General features: G+C 37.4%; 1 non-coding gene across 1 annotated transcript; it reads left to right on the plus strand.

Moving 5' to 3' along the window:
- Window positions 1–11,456: 11,456 nt before the first annotated feature.
- LOC115498900 lies at window positions 11,457–11,563 on the plus strand. Its single transcript, XR_003964007.1, has one exon. It is a non-coding gene; the product is annotated as a U6 spliceosomal RNA (small nuclear RNA).
- Window positions 11,564–18,569: the final 7,006 nt, after the last annotated feature.

Raw genomic sequence — 18,569 nt, forward strand, 5'->3', positions numbered from 1 at the left:
CCAACTCAAGGGATTTGCCAATATACTGTATCCAAGATAAGTGAGAATTAAGCTGAGGTAACTATGTTTCAAACTAAGCACAAATACCTCATTCTCCAAACCATAATGAGTAACTGGTAATCCTGAGACCCAGCTGCACTGGAGAATGAATTCTAGTCATGCAGCCCTGAAGGAGATGCTACTTCATCATAAAACAGCATAAGGAGACCCAAGAACTGATGGTCTGATCTCACTCAGGTTTGTCCTTCTGTGACCACATATTTTCCAAGTCTGCAGCAGCTGGTAAATTTTGAAGTCATTCATCACGGTTATAAGGCCATGCCTTGCTGTTACTATTATTCTATACTGTTGCCTTTCTCTGTATACTTCCTTTTTTTTTTTTATTTTTTTATTTATTTTTGAGAGAGAGAGACAGACAGACAAACAGACGGACAGACACAGAATCTGAAGAAGGCTCCAGCCTCTGAGTTGTCAGCACAGAGCTCAACATGTGGCTTGAACTCATGAACTGTGAGATCATGACCCGAGCTGAAATCAAAAGCTCAACCAACCAACTGAGCCACCCAGGCGCCCCTCTCTGTATACTTTCTTAAAGCTATCTTCAGCCTAGTGCATCTTTGGGTGTCAATCTACTGATAAGCAAAATGGGCACTGCCCTTAACTGTTCACATTCTGGGAGCTGTCCCATATATGCACTATTTTCAGTGTGTTATCCCTGTCTGATATTCAACAATCATCTACTTTACCCTATCTAACGAATAAATGCCCCATCTTCAGCTCTATTGGGGAAAACAATTTGCCCATCCTGTAGGGGATGAGAGAAGGGATTTAAGAACTAACCTACTTCTCATATTGACTGTCAATCCTCCTGTTTTTATTTCCACCTTCATTACCATGTCTGGTGTATACCCACGCCATCTGAACCTTTCTGGGTTCATCTTCTAGGGTTTCTGTTCCATGAGTTTAGGTTTCTGCTCTCTTGTGTCTTTTCTTTGTTAGGATTTGTTATCTGCTTTCTAGTTTTTGCAGTATATTACTGTTGTCCACTAAAATTTTCTTGGTCTTTGTGGGTTTTTCTCTTCTAAGTTTTTAAAATAAATAAAATCTTAAAATCTGCTGTCATTTTAGTAGTTTTAAGAAATACCAAAGGTAAGTATGTATGTTCAATTTACCATGATAGCCACAAGCCCTAAGAATAACTTTTGCACCTTTCAATCATTGAACCTTTAAGTTACCAAGACTCTTTAATACTGAGAATACACTTAGGCAGGACCTCTAGAATGCTATTGCCCGCCCAGTGGCTTTGATAAATCTAATTCAGTAGATATTATAAATCTTACCGAGACTATAGAAGGGATAGTTTATGTATACTAGAGCAATATTCTACCTGTGCTAACCATTTTCTCAACAATTGCCTATTACATATTTTTAAAGTCAGGTTTATTTAGAAATAACTTGCATACTATAAAAGGTGGCCATTTTAGGCATAGATTAAAATGAGTTTTCACAAATGTATACAGTCACTAAACCTCCGCCAAAATCAAGATGTAGAATTCTTCATTACCCGTAAAGAGTTCCCTCATGCTCCCTTGTAGACTATCCTCTCACCTTATCCACAGATCTCAGCAACCATGATCTGTCTCTATGATTTGTCTTTTCAAGACGGCCATACAAATGGAATTCTACTATATGTTACCTCTGTTTCTGGCTTCTTTTTCTCAGCATACTACTTTTGAGATTCATCCATGACATTGGATGTATAAATAGTTCAGTCTTTTTTTTTTTTTTTTTTTTTTTTTTTTTTTTTTTTGCTGCTGAGAAATAATCCATTGCATGGGTGCTATAGAATTTATTTCTTTTTTCCAGAAAATTACTGAATTTATGTTTTTTGTATGTGCAAGACTGTGAGATTTTATTTTATTTTTTTTTAATTTTCCAGTATAGTTAACATATAGTGTTATGTTAGTTTCAGGTTACAATATAGTGATTCAACAATTCCATACATCATCCAGTGCTCATCGTAAGTATACTCTTAATCCCTACCACCTATTTAACTCATCCCCCCACCCACCTCCCCTTTGATAACCATCAGTTTGCTCTCTACAGTTAAGAGTCTGTTTCTTGATTTCTCTCTCTCTCTCTCTCTCTCTCTCTCTCTTTCCTTTGCTCATTTGTTTTGTTTCTTAAATGCAATACAGTTCCTTATCCATTCACAATTGATGGATATTGAGTTGGTTCCAGTTTGGGGCAATTACAGGTAAGGCTGCTACAGAATTCATATATAGGTTTTATATGCATATAAGTTTACATTCCTATTGAGTAAATCCTAGGAGTGGGATTACCCGGTTATATAGTAAGTGCATGATTAAACTTGTAAGAAATTACCAAACTATTTTCTTTTCTTTTTTTAATTTTTTTTAACTTTTATTTATTTTTGAGACAGAGAGAGACAGAGCATGAATGGGGGAGGGTCAGAGAGAGAGGGAGACACAGAATCTGAAACAGGCTCCAGGCTCTAAGCAGTCAGCACAGAGCCCGACGCGGGGCTCGAACTCGCCAACCGCGAGATCGTGACCTGAGCCGAAGTCGGACGCTTAACCGACTGAGCCACCCAGGCGCCCCCCAAACTATTTTCTAAAGCGGCTGTATGATTTTGAATTCACACCAGCAATATATGAGAACTTGAGCTGTTCCACATTCCCTTTAATTATTTTTTCTCACCTTATTCCACTGGCTACAAACTACAGCAAATGTTGAGTAGAAATGGAGACAGCAGAAACCCTTCCCTTGTTCCATAATTCAAAAGAAAAAGCTTTTACTCTTTCACTATATAGTAGGGAGTGTGTTAATCATAGGTGGTTTTTAAAATATACTTTAGAAAAATGAGAAAATTCTTTTATATTTATAGTTGTTGAGAGTTCTTATCATAAATTGGTGTTCAATTTTGTCAATTTCTTTAAGCATCTATTGAGATGATCATGAGTGCACATGTGTATTTACTTGGTTGATATAAGTGAAATCCATTGATTTTCAAATATTGAACTAACTTTATATTCCTGGTATAAATACCATGTGGTCTTGATGCATTAACTTTTTTTTATATATTGCTGGATTTTAATTAATGCTTTGTAATGGATTCTTGCATCTGGGCTCATGAGAGGGATTGTAGATTTTGATTCTTGTAATATGTTTGATTGATTTGTAGTAAAGAAATGTTTCTTCTGTTTTCTGGAAGAGTTTGGGAAAAATTGGTATTATTTTTCCCTGAAATGTTTGGTTTCATTTGGTAGTGAAGCTGTCTGGGCCTGGAGTTGCCTTTGTGGGGAAAGTTTTAACTACATTTCTTTAATAGGTATTGAGTGATTTCTTTTTGAACAAGCTTTGATAATTTATTTCTTTCAAGTAATTTAATTATTTCATCTAGGTTATGATTTTCATTAACATAAAGTTACCCATAGTATCTTCTTAATATATAGTTTCTGTAGGATCTGTATTGTTTCCTCTTCCAGATATTGGTAAAGGTACCTCCCCTTCTTCCTTTTGCTTTGATTAGTTCATCAATTTCATCAATCATTTCAAAGAACCATCTTTAATTTCAGTGATTTTAAAATTCGTACTCAGTTTAAAATGCAATTTTTTTTTCTGATACATATTTCCTTCTTTCTGTTCTCTTTGAACTTACTTTCTCTTTCTAGTTTAAGGTGGTAACTTCAACCATTGATTTTAGACTTGAAATTTTTTCTTCATTTTTTTTTAATGTCTATTTATTTGTGAGACAGAGAGAGACAGAGAGAGAGACAGAGCATGAGTTGGGGAAGAACAGAGAGAGAGAGACAGACTCCGAAGCAGGCTCCAGGCTCTGAGATATCAGCACAGGGCCCGATGCGAGTCTTGAGCTCACAAACTGAAATCATGACCTGACCTGAAGTCAGACGTTTTACCGACTGAGCCACCCAGGTGCCCCAGACTTGAAATTTTTAATAAGCATAAAATTCATCTGAACATTTGATATGCTATATTTCATTTGTACTCAAAATATTGTTTTTCATTTTGACCTATGGGCCAGGTAAAAGTGCTATATTTAATTTTCACATATTTGGGGATTTTCCAAGTATCTTTTCTTACTGATTTCTTTTTTTAACTTTATTGCAAGAATAAAATATATTTATATGATCTTTGTGAAATCAGTGAGATTTTTGTTATGGTCCAGAATATCGTCTATTTTGGTGAAAATTCTCTGTGCATTTGAAAAGATGTATTCTGTTATTGTTGTGTGGAGTATCATATAAAGGTCTTTTATCAAAGTTGTGTGACAGTGTTGTTCAGGTCTTTCATACTTACTGATTTTCTATATGTTCCCTCAGCTACTGAGAAAATAATATTAAAGTACACAACTATAGTCATGTTTTTTATCCTTCTTTCAGATTTTTTAATGTATTTTGAAGTATTATAAAGCATGTTGTTGCATGCATACTTATTTAGGACAGTTATTTATTTTTTTAATGTATCAATACTTTATATATTGTTCCTCTCATCCCAAATAATATTCCTTATTCTGAAGCCTACTTTATGTGATATTAATAGACACTTCCACCTTCCTTACTTAGCATTTACAAAGTATTTCTTTTTTTCTATCCTTTTACTTTTAACTTAATTATATCCTTAAAGTATGGGAGATTTTTTGTAATAGTATACAAAAGTATATCTTGCATTTCTTATCTGACAATCTTTGCCTTTTATTTGCAGTTTTGGCTATTTACAGTTAATGCAATTATTGATATCTTTGGATTTAAATTTCTGATCTTGCTAGTTGTTTTCTCTATGTTCTATCTGATCTCCCTTTTTCTTTTTTGCCTGACTTCTTGTATGTTGTTTTTTGTTTTGTGTGTGTGTGTGTGTGTGTGTGTGTGTGTGTGTCTACTGTTGGAATCATAATTATTCTAGGGGTTGTTCTAGCATTTACAAAATTTTAACTTATCAAAATCTACCTTACTAATACTTGATTAATTGACTTAATAATAGGTCATGTATATTAAAATATTGTAACATTATAGTTTTATATTTTGTGCTATTGGATGCCCACATTTTACTCTGACCTCTATTATAAGTCATAGAACACATTGTTACATCTCTTTTTAAAATATTCAACTTTTCAAAAGATTAAAAATTAAAATATATATATTTATATATATGTTTATTCTCATAGCTACCATTTTCTTTACTCTATTGTTGGTGTAGATTCAAATTTTCATCTGGTATCATACTCTGTCTCCCTGAAGGCCTTCCTTTTTAAATATTTCTTTTAGCGTGGGTATACTAGCAATTGAATCTTAGATTTTAATTGTCTCAGAAAATCTTTACCTTTATTGTTTAAGGATATCCTGAACAGAAGTGGAATTTTTTATCTGAATTAGATAAAGTATCATCAAATTTAAGAGCCTTAAAAGGACTTTGAAAATTCTCTATGACAGTGGTGATCAGGCACTTTATGTTGGTAGAATACTAGAATTTGTGAAAACATGCTTGAAATGCTTAGAAAGTGAACAGGAATTTCAAAAATCAAGCTTAGAAAAAAGTAACAAATCTTTGAAGGTTATGCTATTTATTGCTCACTCTTTATCATTGGTTAGTTATTTATATTACACTGTTTACCACCCTAAGCATTCAATTTTAAATACTGAAGAGGCAAAGCAGTCACACATTCCAGTAAACACAAATTCTACCTTGGACTATGGCTTCACAATGAACCATGTCTTTCGCTCACAGTAAATTATCCTCCACTGTGTGTTGTGTCAAAAGTCCTGTCAAGCTCAAATTCATACCATTTGTATTAACGTAAAATGCACATGCCCATCAAAGTCTAGCAGTGCAGCCCTGAAGGATTTTAGTGACCTGACATGACAGAAGATTCACCATTCTCGCCCATACAATTTATAAATATACAAACAAAAGACAGGTTAATATTATTTAATAGCAGAACCAAGATTAAAATCGGTGCCTCATGACTCTAGTGTCATTGATTTATAAAGCCAGTGTTTTATTAGAAATTAGTAGATAGTATCTTTGTTTTTTTACTCTGTTCAAAATTTATTGGGTCTGAAACTGCTATGACATTTAGTTGAAAAGCAGTTAGCCATGAGGCACTAATTATCAATGTGTATGTTAACATGTATTTTCTGTATTTCCCTATATTTTTATGTTTGAAATACATTTCACTGGAAAAATAGGACTTGACAGTGAGAAAATTAATACGGTATATTAAATCAACTCAGAAAAAAGTTTTATTTTTGTCATTACTCTATAATTAGTCTGCAAATTTAGTGAAAACAGGAGATGCATGTTATTAGCTCTATTTTTCTTGAATTTCTCAAAGATCCTAGAATATGGTTCACATTAGACTGGATATACAAATATGTTAAAGTAGATTATTTTTTCATTGAATTAACACAGACTATTGAGGGCCATTTGTATCATGCATAATCTGTGCAAGGGGATACATATCCACATATGCTCATTTTCATATTAATATCTTGTTAGTACTATTCAGGAGAAGTTGAGGATTCTATCCAAAATGGTTTTTGTATGTGGGAATCAGGGTGTGATGCTGATCTACATCAAGGAAAGCAAAATCTGTGCCTTTGCAAGTGTCAGTACAAAACACACTAGATTACCAAGTAGTCACTTAATACATATCATTTTTTGATGATTTAGCACTGACTTAATCATCAACTAGCTAATAACCCAATCATGGACTTAAAAAATATGGACTGATTAATTTGGGGCAAAACTGACTTTCACAGATTCATCACGGACACAAAAATGGTTTTTATCTTGTAGTATGAAGACTAATGGTGACTGATAGTTCCCAGAGAGGATAAACAATGACAGGATAGGATACTCTCAACCTCCTCTGCAATTGTCACAAAGAAAAATCTTGTCCAAGATGCATACTGCCCGAGATTATCTCACACCTCTTCCAAGTGCGGATTGTAAAGAACTAACAAAGGATTAAATTAATAAAAATCACCTCCATTCCTTTTTACTAAATACAACTACCACAAATTACTGGAAATCTTTCCAATTATGGCTCTAAAATTGAGCACTCAAGTGCGAACTAACAAAGCCTACTCTACTGCTAATCCTTAGATAATTACAAAATTCTAAATTGCTCATCATGTGATTGAAGTAGACACTTATAAGGCAACAGGGTGGTCTTGGTCACTAAAGACATGGAAATTCAGATGAAGGATGTGACACTCTGGGTGTCAGCATATGTTAAGAAAAAAAAAGACACCTCTCTTCTTCTCTGCCTGTTGACCTTGTTTCTCCAAATGCTTCATTTCTGAAGATAAATTCATTTATATTTAGTGGCATCTTTTTTGGATTGTCCCATGAGAAATCTTCCTTCAACATGCTCTTCTACTATCTATGCAACTCCGAGCAAATTATCAGACTTGGTCCTTAAAAAGGCTGACCTATGTTGGGTCAGTTCCCACCATTTTAAAGTTTTACAATCATTGGATAGTTCTTTCCCAATTTCATTTTAGCAGCTGTTCAAAAGAGCACCACGAACCATATGGGAGGATTTAATACAGACAAAATAATTATAAAATAATAAACTCATATAGAATCTTACATATATGATATTCTGAGTTTATGAGTTATTTACAAAAGCATTACAAGTCAACCAATTCATACTTTCAGTGTTAAAGATATGAAAACCAGGGTCAGAAAGATTTATCCATGGTTACATACTACATCAGAGTCCAGCCAGAAAATAGGGCATTTCTATGCTTTTAAACAACAAGAATGTCATATATATAATTCATTACACTGGTGATAAAAAGCTGAGAAACCAAACAGGGAATGGTTAATTAACCCACAGATTAACTGTAACAAAAGGCTGCTATTTCCCAAAGTATGAAGAGACACAAGGAAGAGCTAAGGGAGATATGTCCTGACTTCTCCCTCACCCACTCTTGCCAGTTCTCTACCTGTGCCTGGCACTGGCTGAACCCACCTGGAAACTAGTCAGCAGGGGTGTCTGTTAAATGGAGTATGTAGGGTCTTAGCACAATCAAGCAATGACTCACTCACATAGTGAGTAATGTAAATAGCCCTGGATAAGAAGCCCATCACAACACCACAGAACTTCCACTGCTTTTTTAGACTCTCAATATTTCTCTTTTGCCTGTCATTCTACCCTTACAATTCCTGTATCTCCAGGACCTTGATGAATCAACTCCATGAGTCTAGATGTCCTATGGTCCTACCTACAGGAAAGAGCTATACTAAAATTTTCCTTCCATCCTATTAATCACACTTGTAAATACTTTTCAAAGGTTCCAGGTCTCCAGTGTCATCAGATCTCTTTCAGGCTTACAAAGCCATCCATAGGCTGCCCCCAGCCTAACTGTCCAGCATCACTGTACATTGCACTTCACTGGTAAATCTTCGATACTCTTGACTTTACAAAAAATGTCCTTGTATCCATGTTTTCACCATCCCCATTCAAAGTTGCTATATCTCAGAAAATCCTATCACTTCTGTGAAGGCATCCATCTCTCCAGCCTTCTTGGTCTCTTCTCTTGGTAATTCATACAACACATTAGAATTAGCCACACTATTTAGCAGCTAATCACTTGCTATTATGTAATTGTTTTCTAATTGTTTCATGTACATTATTCTTGGCACCCCAACAAACTTGTAAGCTCTTGATGAAAATGACTATACCTTACTACACTCATGTATGTGCTGTGCCTTTTGAGTTTATGCTGATCAGATAATAGCACTCAATTCTAACTTGTTTTCCTTCATTTGTATGTGTTCACAGCACCTAAAAGAAAGCTGCTATCATATTCACTGTCCCATCAATTTTACTTGAGAAACCTTCACCCCCCTCTCTCCTGCTGCATTCCCTAATTCTAAAATGTTTAACTCAGCCTCCTTCTTAATCTCCTAGATTCTCAAGATGTCATATAATTTCCAGCACTTGGTCATTGTGTCTTTATAGTCTCTTTCTTCTCCTGGTCTATACATCACCTTTAAGGCAGGAACCGTATCTTAAGCCATCTCTATATCCCTATTGCCTAACATAGTAGAGCTCCAATGACAATACAGATTGTGTCTTATTCTTTTTCTATATGTCCAAGCACATAATGCAATGTCTGGCACATATTTAACAAACAAAGGCTTGCTAAATAAATTAATGCTGAAATAAATGTAATTAAAATCCAAAGCCAGAATGACTTGAAACAATTTAAGATTATTATTCTTTATTAAAAATATAGGTATAAGAATCCACTCCAATTTTTGACCAAATGTGGAAATGAGAAACATAATCTACTGATAAGTTACTTGTGCACAGTAACCTGATTCTGGCTGGCAGTTTCAAATTCTTTCCTTAGCAAAAATCTAAAGGATTGAAAATTGGCAATCTATATCAATTGTCATTTTTCCCCGTTTCATTTTGGGGACTTTCTGTGGATCTTTCTTGAGGAAGCATGAAGAGTAGAGAAATATCAAAAATGCAGGAAACAAGTATAGCAGGAGGAAAAACAAGGGCCTGGACAATGTACACACAGTAGGTAACGACACTATTGGATTTTATGCCCTGAAACAAAGTATGACACAAGAGATTTTCAAATCCATGTTTTAAGCAGAATCAACCTTATGCTTAGAAGAGGTATAATTTTGGGGTGCCTGGGTGTTTCAGTCAGTTAAGCATCTGAGTCTTGATTTCAGCTCAGGTCATGATCTCACACTTACGAGATTGAGTCCCACGTCAGACTGCATGCTGAGCATGGAGCCTGCTTGGAATCCTCTCTCTCCCTCTTTCTCTGCCCTCCCCTGCTCTCTCTCTCAAAATAAACAAACATTAAAAAAAAGAGGAGAGGTACATTTTTTGCACTGAAAGATCCATCACTTACTCCCATCTCTGCTCTATATCTGTAAATGATTCTTTGTAAGACCAGCATTACTTCCAAGTGGCAAACAGTGAACATACAGGAGGCACCTGAGAATTTGGCATTGACTCTCTCTGGAGGAGAGGAGGATTATGGTGGAGAGGACTGCACAGGGAGAAGATGCGTAAGAGGAGAGAAAGTGCAAAAATGGGGAATGAGAGGTGGCTGGAGCTCAGTGTCGCCTACCTCACAATACTGTCTTTCTGACATTTTAAAGAAAGGGAATTTTACTACTTCATCTTTCAATATAAAATATTTCTGAGACAAAGACTAGATATAATATCACAGAAACCACTCGTGCTTCTGGCATTGTTGTTTCTCTACAGAAGACCAGAGATACCAGCAAATCAGCTTCATTCAGCAAGGAAATTAAGAGATGGTACACAACCCAGAATTTAGGAAACCAAAGACATGCCTCTCACCTTTGCTCTGTCACCAACTGGAGCTCTGCTCCCTGGAGGCCTGGCTCCCAATGGCTTCCTTTTCACCCAGCCAGATGTTTCAGGATCTGACTGGATTGTGGCATTGTGAAATAAATCATGCTTCTCTTCTTTAGATAGCCACATGTCCCACCCATATTTCACTCCACATTATGTATGCATTCACACGTGGCCCACTTCAGCTAATACAACTGTTTCCTTTTTCTTTCCTTAAAACCAGATGATTTTGACCTTTAGGGATCACTTAATTTGGGCCCCCCAAACCTCCCTTAAGTCACTCTGGCACAAGTCTGTGTTGACTTTGCTGGAGTAAATTATCATTATTTTGTCCTCAATTTTAATGTTTACTTCAGAGCATTTTGATAAAGACTCTAGCCCACAAGGAAAACTTCCCTAGCACTAATTATCGATAATTTGTGGCACTCACTTTGGACCAAGTCAATAAAAGAACGCTCTTTAACAAGTGCTCAAAACTCTGGGGTATGTTCTTTGCCTTAAGAAGCCACTACTTCGTTTAACCACATCATTAAGGACTTGAAAGTCAGTAGGTTCTTACCCTGGATTTAAGAGTAAACTTAGATGCTGAAAAGAAGTCTATTATTTGTGACCAAACATATGTCAGAGTTCATCTACTTCAAACCCCTAAAAGAAGCACCTTTAGAAATATCCTGACAGACTTTCATGCAAGCTCAACTCTGTTATTTCCACTGTCAGAGCAGGAGATCATGACCTCGAAAAACAATCTACTCAGCATTAAGAGCGTTCTTTATAAGGACATTTCCCCCTTGCATTGAACAGAAACCTCCTTCCCTGAAGTCTCTACACATTACTTCTGGCTTCTGGAATAATACCAACTAAGAATAATACCAGCCAATTTTGGTCCCTAGTGGCTACCCTCAGAATATATGAAGAGTTCTCCCCTTAGACCCTTTATCTTCAGTTTATATGCTTCTATTTCCTTTACCGTGGCTCCCAGGCCAGAGAACACCCTAAGCAATATCCTCTGCATGAACTGCAATTTCAAAGCATCCCTTTAAAATACAACCCTTGAGTGCTCGCTTCGGCAGCACATATACTAAAATTGGAACGATACAGAGAAGATTAGCATGGCCCCTGCGCAAGGATGACACGCAAATTCGTGAAGCGTTCCATATTTTTGATCCTAAGGGGGACCCTGTGACACAAAGTACCAGAGACATCACTACAAGCATAAAACATACAGACATCACAATGACTCTAAACCCGTATCTTTCTATAATAACACTGAATGTAAATGGATTAAATGCGCCAACCAAAAGATATAGGGTATCAGAATGGATAAAAAAACAAGACCCATCTATTTGCTGTCTACAAGAGACTCATTTTAGACCTGAGGACACCTTTAGATTCAGAGTGAGGGGATGGAGAACTATTTATCATGCTACTGGAAGCCAAAAGAAAGCTGGAGTAGCCATACTTGTATCAGACAAACTAGACTTTAAATTAAAGGCTGTAACAAGAGATGAAGAAGGACATTATATAATAGTTACAGGGTCTATCCATCAGGAAGAGCTAACAATTATAAATGTCTATGCGCCGAATACAGGAGCCCCAAAATATATAAAACAACTACTCATAAACAGAAGCAACCTTATTGATAAGAATGTGGTAATTGCTGGGGACTTTAACACCCCACTTACAGAAATGGATAGATCATCAAGACACACGGTCAATGAAGAAACAAGGGCCCTGAATGAGACATTGGATCAGATGGACTTGACAGATATATTTAGAACTCTGCATCCCAAAGCAACAGAATATACTTTCTTCTCAAGTGCACATGGAACATTCTCCAAGATAGATCATATACTGGGTCACAAAAGAGCCCTTCATAAGTTTACAAGAATTGAAATTATACCATGCATACTTTCAGACCACAATGCTATGAAGCTTGAAATCAACCACAGGAAAAAGTCTGGAAAACCTCCAAAAGCATGGAGGTTAAAGAACACCCTACTAACGAATGAGTGGGTCAACCAGGCAATTAGAGAAGAAATCAAAAAATATATGGAAACAAACGAAAATGAAAATACAACAATCCAAACGCTTTGGGACGCAGCGAAGGCAGTCCTGAGAGGAAAATACGTTGCAATCCAGGCCTATCTCAAGAAACAAGAAAAATCTCAAATACAAAATCTAACAGCACACCTAAAGGAAATAGAAGCAGAACAGCAAAGGCAGCCTAAACCCAACAGAAGAAGAGAAATAATAAAGATCAGAGCAGAAATAAACAATATAGAATCTAAAAAAACTATAGAGCAGATCAACGAAACCAAGAGTTGGTTTTTTGAAAAAATAAACAAAATTGACAAACCTCTAGCCAGGCTTCTCAAAAAGAAAAGGGAGATGACCCAAATAGATAAAATCATGAATGAAAATGGAATTATTACAACCAATCCCTCAGAGATACAAACAATTATCAGGGAATACTATGAAAAATTATATGCCAACAAATTGGACAACCTGGAAGAAATGGACAAATTCCTGAACACCCACACTCTTCCAAAACTCAATCAGGAGGAAATAGAAAGCTTGGACAGACCCATAACCAGCAAAGAAATTGAATCGGTTATCAAAAATCTCCCAACAAATAAGAGTCCAGGACCAGATGGCTTCCCAGGGGAGTTCTACCAGACGTTTAAAGCAGAGATAATACCTATCCTTCTCAAGCTATTCTAAGAAATAGAAAGGGAAGGAAAACTTCCAGACTCATTCTATGAAGCCAGTATTACCTTGATTCCTAAACCAGACAGAGACCCAGTAAAAAAGAGAACTACAGGCCAATATCCCTGATGAATATGGATGCAAAAATTCTCAATAAGATACTAGCAAATCGAATTCAACAGCATATAAAAAGAATTATTCACCATGATCAAGTGGGATTCATTCCTGGGATGCAGGGCTGGTTCAACATTCGCAAATCAATCAACGTGATCCATCACATTAACAAAAAAAAAGAGAAGAACCATATGATCCTGTCAATCGATGCAGAAAAGGCCTTTGACAAAATCCAGCACCCTTTCTTAATAAAAACCCTTGAGAAAGTCGGGATAGAAGGAACATACTTAAAGATCATAAAAGCCATTTATGAAAAGCCCACAGCTAACATCATCCTCAACAGGGAAAAACTGAGAGCTTTTTCCCTGAGATCAGGAACACGACAGGGATGCCCACTCTCACCGCTGTTGTTTAACATAGTGCTGGAAGTTCTAGCATCAGCAATCAGACAACAAAAGGAAATCAAAGGCATCAAAATTGGCAAAGATGAAGTCAAGCTTTCGCTTTTTGCAGATGACATGATATTATACATGGAAAATCCGATAGACTCCACCAAAAGTCTGCTAGAACTGATACATGAATTCAGCAAAGTTGCAGGATACAAAATCAATGTGCAGAAATCAGTTGCATTCTTATACACTAACAACGAAGCAACAGAAAGACAAATAAAGAAACTGATCCCATTCACAATTGCACCAAGAAGCATAAAATACCTAGGAATAAATCTAACCAAAGATGTAAAGGATCTGTATGCTGAAAACTATAGGAAGCTTATGAAGGTAATTGAAGAAGATTTAAAGAAATGGAAAGACATTCCCTGCTCATGGATTGGAAAAATAAATATTGTCAAAATGTCAATACTACCCAAAGCTATCTACACATTCAATGCAGTCCCAATCAAAATTGCACCAGCATTCTTCTCGAAATGAGAACAAGCAATCCTAAAATTCATATGGAACCACAAAAGGCCCCGAATAGCCAAAGGAATTTTGAAGAAGAAGACCAAAGCAGGAGGCATCACAATCCCAGACTTTAGCCTCTACTACAAAGCTGTCATCATCAAGACAGCATGGTATTGGCACAAAAACAGACACACAGACCAATGGAATAGAAGAGAAACCCCAGAACTAGACCCACAAACGTATGGCCAACTCATCTTTGACAAAGCAGGAAAGAACATCCAATGGAAAAAAGACAGCCTCTTTAACAAATGGTGCTGGGAGAGCTGGACAGCAACATGCAGAAGGTTGAAACTAGACCACTTTCTCACACCATTCACAGAAATAAACTCAAGATGGATAAAGGACCTGAATGTGTGACAGGAAACCATCAAAACCCTAGAGGCGAAAGCAGGAAAAGACCTCTCTGACCTCAGCCATAGCAATTTCTTACTTGACACATCCCCAAAGGCAAGGGAATTAAAAGCAAAAATGAACTACTGGGACCTTATGAAGATAAAAAGCTTCTGCACAGCAAAGGAAACAACCAACAAAACTAAAAGGCAACCAACGGAATGGGAAAAGATATTTGCAAATGACATATCGGACAAAGGGCTAGTATCCAAAATCTATAAAGAGCTCACCAAACTCCACACCTGAAAAACAAATAACCCAGTGAAGAAATGGGCAGAAAACATGAATAGACACTTCTCTAAAGAAGACATCCAGGGGCGCCTGGGTGGCGCAGTCGGTTAAGCGTCCGACTTCAGCCAGGTCACGATCTCGCGGTCTGTGAGTTCGAGCCCCGTGTCGGGCTCTGGGCTGATGGCTCAGAGCCTGGAGCCTGTTTCCGATTCTGTGTCTCCCTCTCTCTCTGCCCCTCCCCCGTTCATGCTCTGTCTCTCTCTGTCCCAAAAATAAAATAAAAAAAAAAAAGTTGGAAAAAAAAAATTAAAAAAAAAAAAAAAAAAGAAGACATCCAGATGGCCAACAGGCACATGAAAAGATGTTCAGCGTCGCTCCTTATCAGGGAAATACAAATCAAAACCACACTCAGGTATCACCTCACGCCAGTCAGAGTGGCCAAAATGAACAAATCAGGAGACTATAGATGCTGGAGAGGATGTGGAGAAACGGGAACCCTCTTGCACTGTTGGTGGGAATGCAAATTGGTGCAGCCGCTCTGGAAAGCAGTGTGGAGGTTCCTCAGAAAACTAAAAATAGATCTACCCTATGACCCAGCAATAGCACTGCTAGGAATTTATCCAAGGGATACAGGAGTACTGATGCATAGGGGCACTTGTACCCCAATGTTCATAGCAGCACTCTCAACAATAGCCAAATTATGGAAAGAGCCTAAATGTCCATCAACTGATGAATGGATAAAGAAATTGTGGTATATATACACAATGGAATACTATGTGGCAATGAGAAAAAATGAAATATGGCCTTTTGTAGCAACGTGGATGGAACTGGAGAGTGTGATGCTAAGTGAAATAAGCCATACAGAGAAAGACAGATACCATATGGTTTCACTCTTATGTGGATCCTGAGAAACTTAACAGGAACCCATGGGGGAGGGGAAGGAAAAAAAAAAAAGAGGTTAGAGTGGGAGAGAGCCAAAGCATAAGAGACTGTTAAAAACTGAGAACAAACAGGGTTGATGGGGGGTGGGAGGGAGGGGAGGGTGTGTGATGGGTATTGAGGAGGGCACCTTTTGGGATGAGCACTGGGTGTTGTATGGAAACCAATTTGTCAATAAATTTCATATATATAAAAAAAATAAATAAATAAATAAAAAGGAAAGGAAAAAAAAAATAAATAAATAAAAATAAAAATAAAAATAAATAAAATACAACCCTTGAAACGGAGTTCAGGAAACACATCAGTTGATTTCTGCCTTCCATTCAGGATGTAGAAAGCTGAAAAGAACAATGGTCCCGTCTACCAAAAACAACAGGACATACACATACATATGTAGACGATCTGGAAATTGGCAACTGTCTTGATTCAATCAGAGAGCTGAGGTTGCAAAACAAAATTTCAGGCAAACAACACCCAGTAAGGACAGGAAGGATGCAGATGCATGCTTAACTAGAATAGATCCTGCTGGATACAGTACACACTGCTAAAGAGAAACCAGCAAAAACTTTGAACGAATTTCTACAGGTTGTATGTGGGACAGTATGAGAACATAAAACCCTGGTAGCCACAGACCCAAGCAAAATGTGTACCCACTCACAGGCTCCTTCTCTGTGTACCTTATGGTGATTAGGAGGCAGGCTGGAGCAGTGGATGAAAAGGGAGAAGGCTCCGTAGAGCAGTCACAGCTGTGAGCAACTGCAGAGCCCCTTGTGGACCTTTCCCCCTACAGAAGAAACGGCTTAAGCCACTGGAGGAAGGGCAACAAATCCTGTCACTGGAGAGTATAGGTGAAGACTCACTGAGTCAGGGCAGGGAACAGAACTTGCTCTCCTGGGGAAGGGCAGGCACATGCTCGGAGTCTGGGTCTTTAGTGATCTCCTGCCATGGGCACTAGAACAGGGTCATAGGAATAAGGAGCCCCAGGATTTGTGGTCAGGGAGCTGTTTATGCTACAATCACTAAGCCATCATTTCCATTACTTGTATTTCTCATCTCAGTAAAAAAACATTTAGTTTCTGGTATCATTACTGACTCCTAGAAAATTTTTCTCTAAGAACTCATTTCTGGTTTTCCCCTCGTCATGCTATAAGATGAGGCTTTTTGAATGGCTGCCAATGAATGGGGTTTAGACAATCTCTTTACTCCAGGGCTTTGAAAATAGATAATAAATAGAGAAGGGGGAGAAAAGTGTTAGGGGATTAAAAATTCAACAGCCCTCAGCAGCTTGGCTGTTCTTTTCTTTATGCCAGGTCTCCTCTAAATCTACTTTTTGAGTATGGAGATGACTGAGACAGAACAAAATAATAAAGAATGTGGAAGAAATTCCCTCAATCTTCAATAATCTTGCCACTTCCCTGGTTCTTAGCTGACAAAGAAGTACAAGCGTAAAGACAATGCTAGTTTCCCCTATGCAGTGGATGCATGCACGTGAGGGGTGAGCTTTCTCCACTGAAACTCCGGGGGGTCAGTCTATAATGAGGAGGGCACAGCACCCAGCTTCCTACATTGTTCTAATCCCTCTGAATCAGTCCCACCTTGCTATTCCCTCTCTTCTTGTTGGGGGAGACTCGAGGGTTTTGGTGTTGCAGTTGTTGTCTCAATCAATACTGCAAGCCTCTTTAGATCTTGCTTTTCCATTCTCTGTCCCTCAAAGCTGCAGACTGCAGACAGATTTTCGTGGTGTGAGTCAGACATTACTCCACATGCACTGCACTGCATTAAATAAGGGCAATGACTTCTCTAGACCCCCAGAGGAATGAAAAAAAAAGGAAAGAGATAATTATGGTACTGTTAAATGTATTCTGTTTTCATCCATCTAATCCCCAAAGCTTCCTAGGCATGCAAACCCCAAGAGAACAGGTTTTGAAAGTCACTTAAGAAAAAGGCCATGTGGAGAAGACAGGTTGAGGGGTTACATCATCAGGGAACACTCCTCTCTAATGGTTTAATCATGCTTAGGCTGTTTGCCAGGATATTTTGTTTTGTTTTTATTTGCTTCTTTTCCCTTATTATTGGTTTTCGTGCCAGTATTCCAAAAGTTTGCAGTAACATCTTTTTTAAAAGAACAGGTAAAGAAGACCATGATTTATTTCTACAGTTAGGATCAGAAGCTTTAGTTTGATTTGATAACCAAAGGACTTCATTCTCTTCCTCTTTATCACTCTTCCTTTCCCCTCTCTTTCCTCCTTCTCTCCTTCTTTTTTTCACCAGCTATGTGTTGAACACCTCCATGTGCATAACAAGTTTTTACCATTCTCATGATGGTTGATTAAAATCGATACAGGAGATACTTTGAAAATTACTTTGAAAAGAAAAATCTCATTAAAATGGAGTCAGAGATATCAGCAGAGGGCCCTCATGCCCTACCACATAGTTAGCAGCAGACCCAACAGGAAGACCCAACAGGACCTGACCTTACAAGAACTTGGCCTTGAATGTGGACACTACTACTCGAGCAAGAAGAAGAGACACTTCTCATCACCCCCAAACACCAGCTCAGCCAACAAGAAGATACCATACTTTGAACTCCAAAGGACTTTTAGTTCAGAACAGTGTTCCCAACTTAACCCTTTCACTCATTAAAAAATTGTACCTCTCCTTTGTTCACTAGACTTTCCTGTGGTCTTGCCATAGATTGTCCAACAGTTCAATTCTCTTTTATTCCTGAATAAATCCATCCTTTGCTGGTAAAATAACTAGCAGTTTTTACTTTAAACAATTTTTTTAATGTTTATTTATTTTTAAGAGAGAGAGAAGAAGATAGA

Source organism: Lynx canadensis, chromosome D3 (assembly GCF_007474595.2).
Source record: "Lynx canadensis isolate LIC74 chromosome D3, mLynCan4.pri.v2, whole genome shotgun sequence".
Classification (NCBI taxonomy): Eukaryota; Metazoa; Chordata; class Mammalia; order Carnivora; family Felidae; genus Lynx; species Lynx canadensis.